The sequence below is a fragment of the Lepeophtheirus salmonis genome, chromosome 6, assembly GCF_016086655.4.
Source record: "Lepeophtheirus salmonis chromosome 6, UVic_Lsal_1.4, whole genome shotgun sequence".
Classification (NCBI taxonomy): Eukaryota; Metazoa; Arthropoda; class Copepoda; order Siphonostomatoida; family Caligidae; genus Lepeophtheirus; species Lepeophtheirus salmonis.
In genome coordinates this window covers 10212635-10223688 of record NC_052136.2, presented here as the reverse complement: position 1 = coordinate 10223688, position 11054 = coordinate 10212635, and the positions used below count along the sequence as shown (strand labels likewise).

Genomic DNA, 11054 nt, shown 5'->3' with positions numbered 1-11054 from the left:
CACAAGAAAGAATAACATAATTATTAACAATATATATGTTTGAAGATTGGTCATTTGACTGACTAAAAGAAAGAAAATATTGGGCTTGTTCCATCATCGTCATCATCATCATCATCATAGTTTCCATACCAAGTTTTACAGTGAAGAAACAAGATAAATATATTATATTAAAAGATGAAACTAATCAAACTCTATTATTCATATTTTATAAAATTTCTTTTAAATGGTTGAGCTCCATCAACTTTCCAGATCATTGGAGGTCAACCATTTAAAAGAAATTTTAAAATTGGCATTTTGTGACTATTATGCTGGACTTTGCTATATATCCTGATATGTAAAAGACGATTCCTTTACATCTTTAACAGAGTAGTTCATCTCAATACTTGGGACGGCTTGATTCACTAGCTGTGCAAATATATATGAATCTTTTTAAATGGAATACTACATCTTCAGAGATTAAACGATAGCCAAATGACAATACAAAAATCAAAAAAATCATTATAAAATAAGCGAAGGCTTTATTAATAACAACGGATACCTAACTTCTAAAAATAAAAATATACATTTGTCCTAGATTAAGATATAGGTCGTTGGAGAAAATAACTGACACATTCTATTATAATATTATACTAATAGATTTATTCTGTGTAACTCTGAACTGATACAATAAATTTTATTAAGTAATAATCATATTTATACTAATTTAATTAATGAGTTTCGATGTAACTGATACAAGTGTAATAATACCTTTTGCCTAATTGGTTGAAATTGCTCTTTCCTCTTTATTAATCATTATTTGTCCACAAAAACATCCTCAGAAAGCATAATATTGTTTGCTTCATTTTAAGCGAATAGTATCAGCATATTTTAAAAAATACTAACTAAGAATTTTACAACAATAAAATTAATATTCAATTAATCCTAACAAAATAGTGACTTATGAACAGTGTATGAATATTGACGATAATTAATGAATAGAATAGGTATGCATTAAGTAATATAGATATAAATTATGAAAAGGAATAGAACGTAGTTCTTGTAAAATGCACATACTCTTTTTTAGCGTTTAAGTACTGTAGTAAAGGATGTCTGCATTAAAATGAGTATATTTTTATTTCTTAGACCAAAATATGTTGATGTTATTTACATTTTGGAGCACTATATACAGTGCACCCGGTGACTAGTTTTTCTATATTTAGATTATTCATATAGATTTAACTAGCAGTTGTACCCAGCCTTTCCCAGAGTTATTAGGCGTCGACAATCATACAAATTTTGCTTTAATAATATAGAAGATAAAAAATTTTCGATTTTACTCTCCAATTTTTCATAAAAACATCCACACGTAGTTATTCAATAATGAAACTTATTTGTCATTTTGAATGAAGGACAGAGTGGCTACCAACCAACTAACTAACGTTAGGTAGCTTATATATTAAAACTTCGGAAAAGAGAACATGTTTCTTTTTTAAAGAATCACTGAAGACTTTATCTCTTCAAGAATAAAACAATAATAACAGCATGTTATTTAAAAAAATATGATTTGATGAGCCAAAGAGTTCTTTACCTCGTTGATAAACCTCATCTTTATAATGTATTGGTATTTGAATCCGGACAACTATATAAAGTGCATCCGGTGACGACGTATGTTCATACACTTTGAAGTTATTTTTCCGTCGATATATGGCTTTTAAGTTGAATCAATGTCAGATTAGACCTATTCAAAACTTTCTCGAATTTTCCCACATTTTTTCCTATACTTTAAGATGTGAGATGCTCGAAAATCATTTCTTTAGGGATGTCCTTTACCCTACCTCATCGGCCTTCAAGTTTTTCCTAAATACCTGTTTTGATGATTTTGCGTAGTTTATGGACAAACAGTATAGATAAAATACACCATGGAATGCCACAAAACGATATTAACAATTACAAGCAGAGAGAGTATCTCCTTCAAGCCGTAGAATAGAATAGGCAATGACTTGATTCTTTGAAAACTAATGTTTTCAATAAACAAATAGGTATAATCACTTTTTTGTGATTTTTACGTCTTTATTTATAGAAGTCTAAGAAAATATATAACATAAGATAAGTCATTCTTAAATAAGAAAATGAGATAAGTTCATTTGCAAAAAAATGTATTTTTGAATAGGTCTAATGTCACATTCTGAATTCACTTTTTTATAACAATTTGGGAGATATATTTTTTTTTTTTTTTTTTGCAAATGAACAGATCCACTCAATTCAGTCAAATTGTATCGGCTCACTGATTACTCAATTTGTATCTGATGGTCAAATAATTAAATGACATAATTTCCTTAATGGAACAACTTTTTAGATTGAAGGAAACAAGAGTTGATGTTATTATAAATACATAGGAGTGCTAATTTGTGTTATCAGTCAAGATACAGCTTACATCAACAAATAATTAAATTCATGATATACTGTAAAGTAAATAATTTTAATGAATTTATCCCGAGTATATAACTCTCGAAACACCCGGGACTTCATTTAAGGTATTTGACAAAGTTTTAGTTCGTGATTGGAAAACATTATATTTGCAGGAGTAATGCCACAGTCTCTTGCGTTTTTATAAATTCCTATAGTAAAACAGAATATATATATATAAATATATTATTATATAATATACTGCATTTCGTACACTATTAGGAATGATATTTTAACTAGCCAAAGACTCCAATAAGAATTTTTTTAATGCTTCAACCTTAGAGGATTGGATGATTTTCACATATCCATGTTTTAAAGAAAGATCCATGAATTCATGAAGAAGTAACATTTGACCTCTTGTACGCGTTCCGTCCAACTCAACAATGACCTGTTAAATAAATATACATTAAAAAAACATATTCATTTCTTATATGTTATATGCAAATTGGGGATTATGTACAGGTTGTTATTTGTATAAGCAGAATATACAATTTACAATTTCACTTCCCATTACGTCTTATTTAGTTATTTCATTAGTCATTTGGATATATTAAAATTACGCATTTATTATGGATTTGTACGTTATGTAAATTTGAAATTTTAAACTTTATAATGTGCCACATCATACTGATCAATTAGCAATTTCCAATAAAAAGGTAAAGATTACCCCATTCAAACATCCATGGAATATTCAATTATTGTATTATCCATCTTAATTCTTCATCTCATTTTTTAGTTATAACTAGTATAATTTACTCATACAAGTTACAACTTGTACAAAATCGCAACTTTTACTCAGCATATAGTATATATATATATAAAGTCACTAGAATCATACTTACAGGGGTTTCAAAGACTTTATCTATTAATTTGGGCTCCAGCAATGCAGCTATGATTAATTGATCACATAATAACCAATGATCTTTTCCTTTGTATCCCATGGCATAATCCTTTGGGCTTTCGATTAGATTTAAGAGTTTGACGGCTGGAGAGTCAATTTTACCAAAAAAACTTCTTCTCTCCATTTCTTAAAATAAGAACGAATATTTACAATTTCATAAAATATATTATTTTGTTAAGAGGAAAAATATACTTTTTAGTACCTTTCAGAGCAAATAAAAATAAATGTAAACAATTATAAAACTTCATTAAGAAAAAAAAAGTTGAAAATAACCAACAACTTATTAAAATTTAAATTTAAAAAGTTCTGCAATAAAGGTGAGGGCATCTTTTCTATAAATACAACTTAGTTATAGCTTTTTTCTTAGCCAAAAATTATATATGAGTATCCGTAAAAAAAATTATATGACGCTCTTAGTTTCAAGAAGATACAAACTAAAGATGTGAAAAAGAGGAAATCTCGGTGTTTAAAAATATGTTAATTCTGCATATTTGGTGGTATACAAGGTTAACCATCTTGTAATCGGGATTGCAAGAATTTTTCAATCTGATGTATTGTACCGATTGCTGGTCAAGACAAGCATATTTTGACACAACACGCAACCACTTATAGTCTATGACGTCACTATTGCTATAATTTTCAATTTAATGTATGGTACCAAATGCTGGGCAAGAAAACAGATTTTGACAAAACATGGAACCACTCATCTGCTATGACGTCAATATTAAAAGCGTGGTGGAAGACAAACATCAGTCGTAAACGCGTTATGGTATAACCTTGTATTTCTATTAATCTTGGTGGTATAGAAGTGTTAATTTTAAATTAATGTTTCTTTTAATTTTGACTCTAAAAGTAAATAAAGGATTTACTTTTGTTATCAATTAATACAAACCTTTAACAAAATAATCTAATTTATCTAATTTGTATGCATAAGTTGCCAAAATAAAAAAATAAATTACACTTGCAAAATCCCATATGATAATTATAAAAAATGTATTGCCAATTACATCGTATAGCAATACTTGTAAATAACATATAGTGAAGAAAATATATATATATATTTTTAGATTTTAGATAAAAATTTTATTTTACAGAAAATTAGTAAATAATTTGACGGGATTTGAGTAACTCAACACAAAAAAAGGAAAAAATAATCTAAATAAACCTCACCTTTCAATATGAAAACACTTTTTACGCCCCTTGAATATTATGCAGTTTGATAAATTTGTACTCGCCAGAATTCCTTCTCATTTCACAACTATAATTATAATAAACTTACATATGTGATCGCACAGTCTTTATAACAAGTTTCCCAAGGAGTCCAAAAAGTGACAACACGATTATCTTGAGACTAAAAAGGTCTTACTGGGATATTTAGTAATGGTTGAATTTATAAAGGAAAATGCAGACTCATGGCTTAAATATCGTTCAAAAGTCTCTTCTTTTTCCCACTCAATGTCATTGAAACCATCGGAACTATGATACTCGTAGATCTCTTTCCTCGGCTTAATAAAAACTAAAGCTTCATCACAACCCTTGTAAATTGGCACCTGAAATATGTATATGTTGAACAAATAAACTCATCAAAACAAAACAAAATTTATCAAATCACTATTACAATTAATGAGTTATGATTATAAATGAAGTTTTTGTGCACAATTTCTCACTGCATTCAATTCTCACATAAACTAAAATTCATTGATTAATTAAACTTTTATTACAAAATAAGGCTTTAGTTAGAACTATCTCCAATATTCTGAGAGGGCTTTTCATTTTTTGCTCTTCTATAAAACTGTATATTAAAAACTCATTTTTTACCCTCTTAATAGACAGATATAAATAACTGAGTTACTGACGCAAAATAAGATCATGTCTATAAATATTATAATGAACTGTTATAAAAATGAAGGCTATTAATTATCTTTATGACAGTTTTTAATTGGAGAAAATGGTAGTGAGGGATTTTAAATTAATATTACTTTTAATCTTTTAATATCCATATATTTTTAAAAGCAGTCTTTTTTAAATCGACGTATATAACATTATAGATGCGAATATATAAAATGTTAGTTTATAATCGTATCTTAAATAAAGCACATTAGTTGGTTAAATCTAGAAAAATATGGGGATAGCATATCCCCTTGCAGACTGCTGGTATAAAAATGATCCCACATGCTTTTATTTAATGCAAATTAGACTACAAAATTTATTTCAAAATTTAAAAAAGATTAAATTTATATTCTAAATATCCTATGACCAAATAACAGCAAATATACTCTAGAGCAGGGTTTTCCAAACGCTTTTTTTGTTTATTTTTGGCGTGGTACCCCTTTGCTAATTTGATGTATTTATAACTACGTACCATTAAATTTTTAAAACTAAAAAATACAAGTAAAATAGCAAAATTCCAGTCATATTTTCTTTTTGAATTATAGCAATACATTCTGTTTTTACACCTCCAAATTAGTTAGCTATGTATTCGAAAAATTAAATAAAAAATAATTTAAAATCAACCTATATGTATAACCAATGATAACTTTGTTTTGATTTACAAGTTTATCTTTTGAGGATTTATTTATGAGTTACACATCGAGCATCGTGGTCCATTGTTTTCATATTTAACCTATGCTTGTTTTTAATTCCCCAATAATATTGAAAAAGTAGATTCACAAATCCAAGTCGACGGAGAAAGAAACATACCTCGTGCGGCAGGTTCCACAATTATAGTATCCAATTTTAAAATTTTAACCCAAAATGTATATAATTTTTCCTTAGAATAAACATAGCTAGCAGTTTCATGATATTGAAGGTCTATCAGAGCCTTCTGCTCACCCGATTCTTATGGTAATCACTTTGGATTAGATGTAAAATAATTTGTGAGATATACAACTTCGTCATCATCAAGAGTAGGGTAATAACCTAACACTTCGTTTTTCAATTTTTTCAGATGGTCAATTATTAATATTTTTAATGTAATAGTCTCCGCCTCTGGATTTTTCTCAACAAATTATTTCACTGCGCTAAACATAGCTAATATTTCATTCTTGGTATTTCTTTTTCAAAGACGAATTTTGGCTAAGAAAGCTTTTAGCTTTAACCCAAAGTATCAAATTATTGCATCGGCTCCTTGGATACTTTTGTTCAACAAATTTATAGCTTGAAATATATCAACGTAAGTAAGTTTCAAACTGAATTCATTATCTTCCAATAAAGAATGTTACAAATGAAGATAGTTACCAAAATAGATTATGTGCATTAATTATTCAATCGACTCTTTCTATCATGACTAATCCTAAGGTTTAACAACTTATATATACAAAATATGACTTTGGAAATTAATATTCAAGGAAATTTTATTAAGTTTATATTAATAAGTATGTTACCTTGGAAAAATAATGATTATACGCTTATTTTTGTTGTATTTTACTAAAAACTTATAACTTATATATAATTGGAGAGTGCACTTTTTTCAGAAAATACATAGGTTGACATAAACAATCATCTTTAGTATATCTACGTATAATCTTTCATCCAATCAAACGCCATGTAGATATACTAAAGATGATTGTTCATGTCAACCTATGTATTTTCTGAAATGAATTGCATTCTCCATGTATATAGTGCTCGCTGTGAAGAAGGATTCGTCGGTGATGTTGCACCTCCCTTCACGGGCTGCTGTTATCAAAAATGATATCTACAAATTTATAAAACTATACTGGCCAATAAAATAAAGATATCTGAGTCTGTTCTGATTAATATAAATGTAAAACAAGTATTAAAATGCTGCGAAACATCAAAAAAATGAATTCCGATCTATAGTTGAGTACATGTTTGAACAAGTAAAAATCTGTATGTACAAAAATGATTCCACCGTCTCCTCAGGTAGTATACACAGATTTAAGATAATTAAGAAGACTATGAATACGAAACTTCGTCTAGGCGTAGTGTGCATATGCTTAATAAAATACATTTTTTGGGAAGGCTTAGGGCAATAAATTCTAGTAATATCTGGAGTGACAAAGGGTACTTAACCTCATGTAAGGGGAAGTTTGTACTTTGTACAATATTTATTTCATCGGCATCAAAGAATCTATGCGAAGTTCCGTGCTACAATTAATATCTCTTCCACAAAACATGATTTCTGAACAGAAATAAAAAGTTTTTTAATAAACAACTTGCTTAAAGTACGTCTTTAACAATTTTAACAATTACCAAAATAAAATTTAGATGCAATATTATATCTATTAAAGTTAGAAACCATCTTTTTGGCAAAGAATGTACAATTTGTATAACGTAAATCTTTAATACAGAATTGAGAAAGAGAGCTAGACGATCGAAGGTGGGGAATTATAATGAATAATATTAATATTATATTAGACAGTATTGTGTCAGTGCTATATTCATTTCATCACTGAATATTATTAATTCACTTTGCTTTACATAATAGTAGCATAGTTAGTAGTGTAGTAGAAAAAATATTAAAGTCTTCGATAAATGTGAAAACATAATTTATAATTACCTTTTTACATTCACACTAAGATGTAGCTAGTGTATTGGTTTCAATTTTCCTCACCTTGCTTACCGAATTGATCCTTGCAGTAAGCTTAGTTCTTAACATATTATTTTGCTATTTTCTTCTAATAAACTTATAATTTTTTTATGGATTAATCTTTGAAATATTTGAATAGGCATCCTATTTAAATTATAATTTATCCTGGAAAGTATTTTTGTTGAGATGATGTCCCCCATCCTTTTGTTTAGCAGTCATTGGCTTACTATTATTTTACATAGAGACACAATAAACTATTTTTGGAACACTTCATTAAATCTTTTAAAATTATAGTCTGTGTAATAATACTAAAATAATTTTACATATTAAATATAAGGCAAAATGAAGTTGCACATATAAAAAATCATACATTTTCTGGTGTATGTAGTAAAAAAATTGGAATATTATTATTTAGTTTTTTAAATTTATTTTTGGTTTATCATTTAAATTCAAAAAATATACCTAATACTGTACATTTCATAATTTAAAATAATATATTAAAAAAATAATTGTAATGATGAATAACTTAGAATAAGCCCTTCAATGATACATAGTAATTATGCTATTAGTATATGAAAATGCAACTACTATAATATTAATATTATTAATCAATTAATCATCATTCATCCGGCCCTTCAATACTCTCTCTTCCTTATATATATGTTATGCATATTGTACATCCTTTTCCAAAGAGATGGTTCCTAACTTTAACTGATAAAATGTTTGATCTAAACTTCGTTTTTTGTAATTGACTCGTAGAAAAATGTTAAAGGTAATATCTCTAGCAATCCCAGGTTGAAACACTCACTCTACGCAAGTTTTTTTAATCAAAAACTTTTTTATTTAAGTTCAAAATTGTTATCTTCGTGGAAGAGATACAAATTGTAGCACGTGACTTCAAATAGATTACCCTAACATTATACAGTAAAAAGGGAATAGTTCTGTACAAAGTTATTTATGTATTGCCATTTGATTTGTAAGTATAAAAAAATACACTTTCCCTCAAAGAAGTTATACGATTGACCCTGTGTCCACTACAGATATTAGTAAAACTTATGGGCTAGGGCTTGAACATTAGATATTATTTCATGGGAGTCAAAATAGTATCATAAACAATATTATCATTGTGCTATGAAGTGTTAATGGAAGTCACTCAACCTCACATTATGAAATGTTGCGAAATATTTTTGTTTTTTGTCATTTTAATTAAAGTATATTCTCAAACATGAATTCAATTTCATTTGGTGTGGATTTTTCTAGTTATGTAAATATCTTTTTAAATTTACTTGATTATGTCATGGAAAACACCGTAATATGACATAAATCATAATTTCTAAATGACCATTTGCCAATCAATTCTAATAAATAATGTGGTAATAATTATTGTCCTTAAAACCAAGAAGTATTTTTCAGGTTATCTTCGTTCTTAGTTATCATACTACTCGTATAAATAACATTATCTCCATGTCAATTAATAAATTTACCATACTCTAATGTAATATAATAAGTAATAACAAAGGAGACTGAAAAAAACTACTTCATTGAACATAATTGAAACGAGTTTATAGTAGCTTTTCTCTAATAAATGCATGTTTAAATTATGTTTTCCATCACAAATGAACAGTAAAAGCACAAAAATGAAGTTCGGCAAACTGTCATAAAATGAATTACATCATAAAACATTAAAACTATTTTGAAATATAGGGTAATAACTCACATCGGTAACTCCTACAGTACTGAGTATCCTTCCCACGTTACGTGCTCCATGGAAAGTACTACAATTTCCATTTACAACAGAGATTCCTTCAATTTTTATTTTGCCCAGCTTATGATACTTTAGTGCTAGTAAAATAGCACAGGTATCATCTACTCCTGGATCAGTATCAATCACTACTCAAGGCATTGACATCTTATTTGCGACTAGACAAAAGTATTTATTGTAATGTATTGTCTTTTATTTACTTTTAGATCATGACGTAGGGATTTGTTTTAAATAGATAGTAAGGTACCTTGTGTTTTACGAGTTTGTATATTTTAATAGTCAAATGTATGTACATCCTTTTAAATGTAATCCCTTACAGAATATATGTTTTAGTGTATGATTGTACCCCCAATCCAAAGGTGTTCTTATTGACTTTGCTCCCGTCTGTAGGTGGTGTTCGTGGAACATTACATTTATTGTGGTTTTTTAAATGTAATCGTAGAATAGGAAGCTTTTGTAAAAATGACAACGTGCCTGTTTAAAAGATAAATTGAATATTCAACACGGCGTTATCTCGCAATCACAAAAATACCCTTAATATTTTGTTGTCAGCTGTCGATTCACTCGTCTTACTTCTTACGTCATAGCTATATTATAATTTATTCTTTTTGATAAATAAACGGTAGCAAAAAAAGTACATACATTTAAGTCCTTTAAGTCAAAGTAATTCATGACTGTGTGATGATGTGAAAAAGTAGTTGACGCCGTCAAAAAAATAAAAATAAATTGTTCACCAAATTATTCGAATTTTAATAGTTCGGTATGTTAAAAACATAGTAGCCTCTTCAAATATTTTTATTAAATGTTTATTGTAATATATTATTAATACTGATTGATTCTTATATCGGTACCTGAAATCCTCTCACATTCACGTTTTCCCAAATGATATAATTCTATGCCTGCATATCATATTGAAATAGATTTAATTAGTTTGAATATATGGTTTGAATCAGGAGATGAATTTAAGGCATGATCATTAATGTATTGAAAGGCCTCATTATTTTTTCTAAACCCAATATTTTTTATAACAGCTATATTATCGATTGTTTTGGTCAATTATCTTTTTTCTTTCGATCGTCTGCTCTCGTGACGTCAAAGAATTGTTATTGTTCAGTATCATCAATTTATGTATATTATATCTATTAAATATAGGAAGTAATTAGTTATTCTATACTTATTATAACTCATAAGTAATGAGTTTAGCTCTGTTTCCAAAGGACAGGAATACAATTTCTTGTATCCCTCGTCGTATATATATTATATATTTGACTATTTTATTATTTCTATGAAGAATTTTTGGCTATCACACATAATTACTAATTTATAGATAGTAGTTACACTTTTAATAAAATATTAATAAGTAACTAGCATGAATTAAATATAGCGAGTGAAAAATT

General features: G+C 27.8%; 1 long non-coding RNA gene across 2 annotated transcripts; it reads right to left on the bottom strand.

The window, feature by feature from the left end:
• Positions 1 to 616: 616 nt before the first annotated feature.
• On the bottom strand, positions 617 to 9842 carry LOC121119378 (uncharacterized). Of its 2 annotated transcripts, XR_011780652.1 has the most exons (5): positions 9613 to 9842; positions 4626 to 4896; positions 3288 to 3472; positions 2660 to 2833; positions 617 to 2597 (listed from the first exon to the last, which is right to left on the bottom strand). It is a non-coding gene; the product is annotated as an uncharacterized lncRNA (long non-coding RNA). The 2 variants fall into 2 exon arrangements; XR_011780651.1 differs by having other exon boundaries at positions 617 to 2833.
• Between the last annotated feature and the right edge of the window lie 1212 nt (positions 9843 to 11054).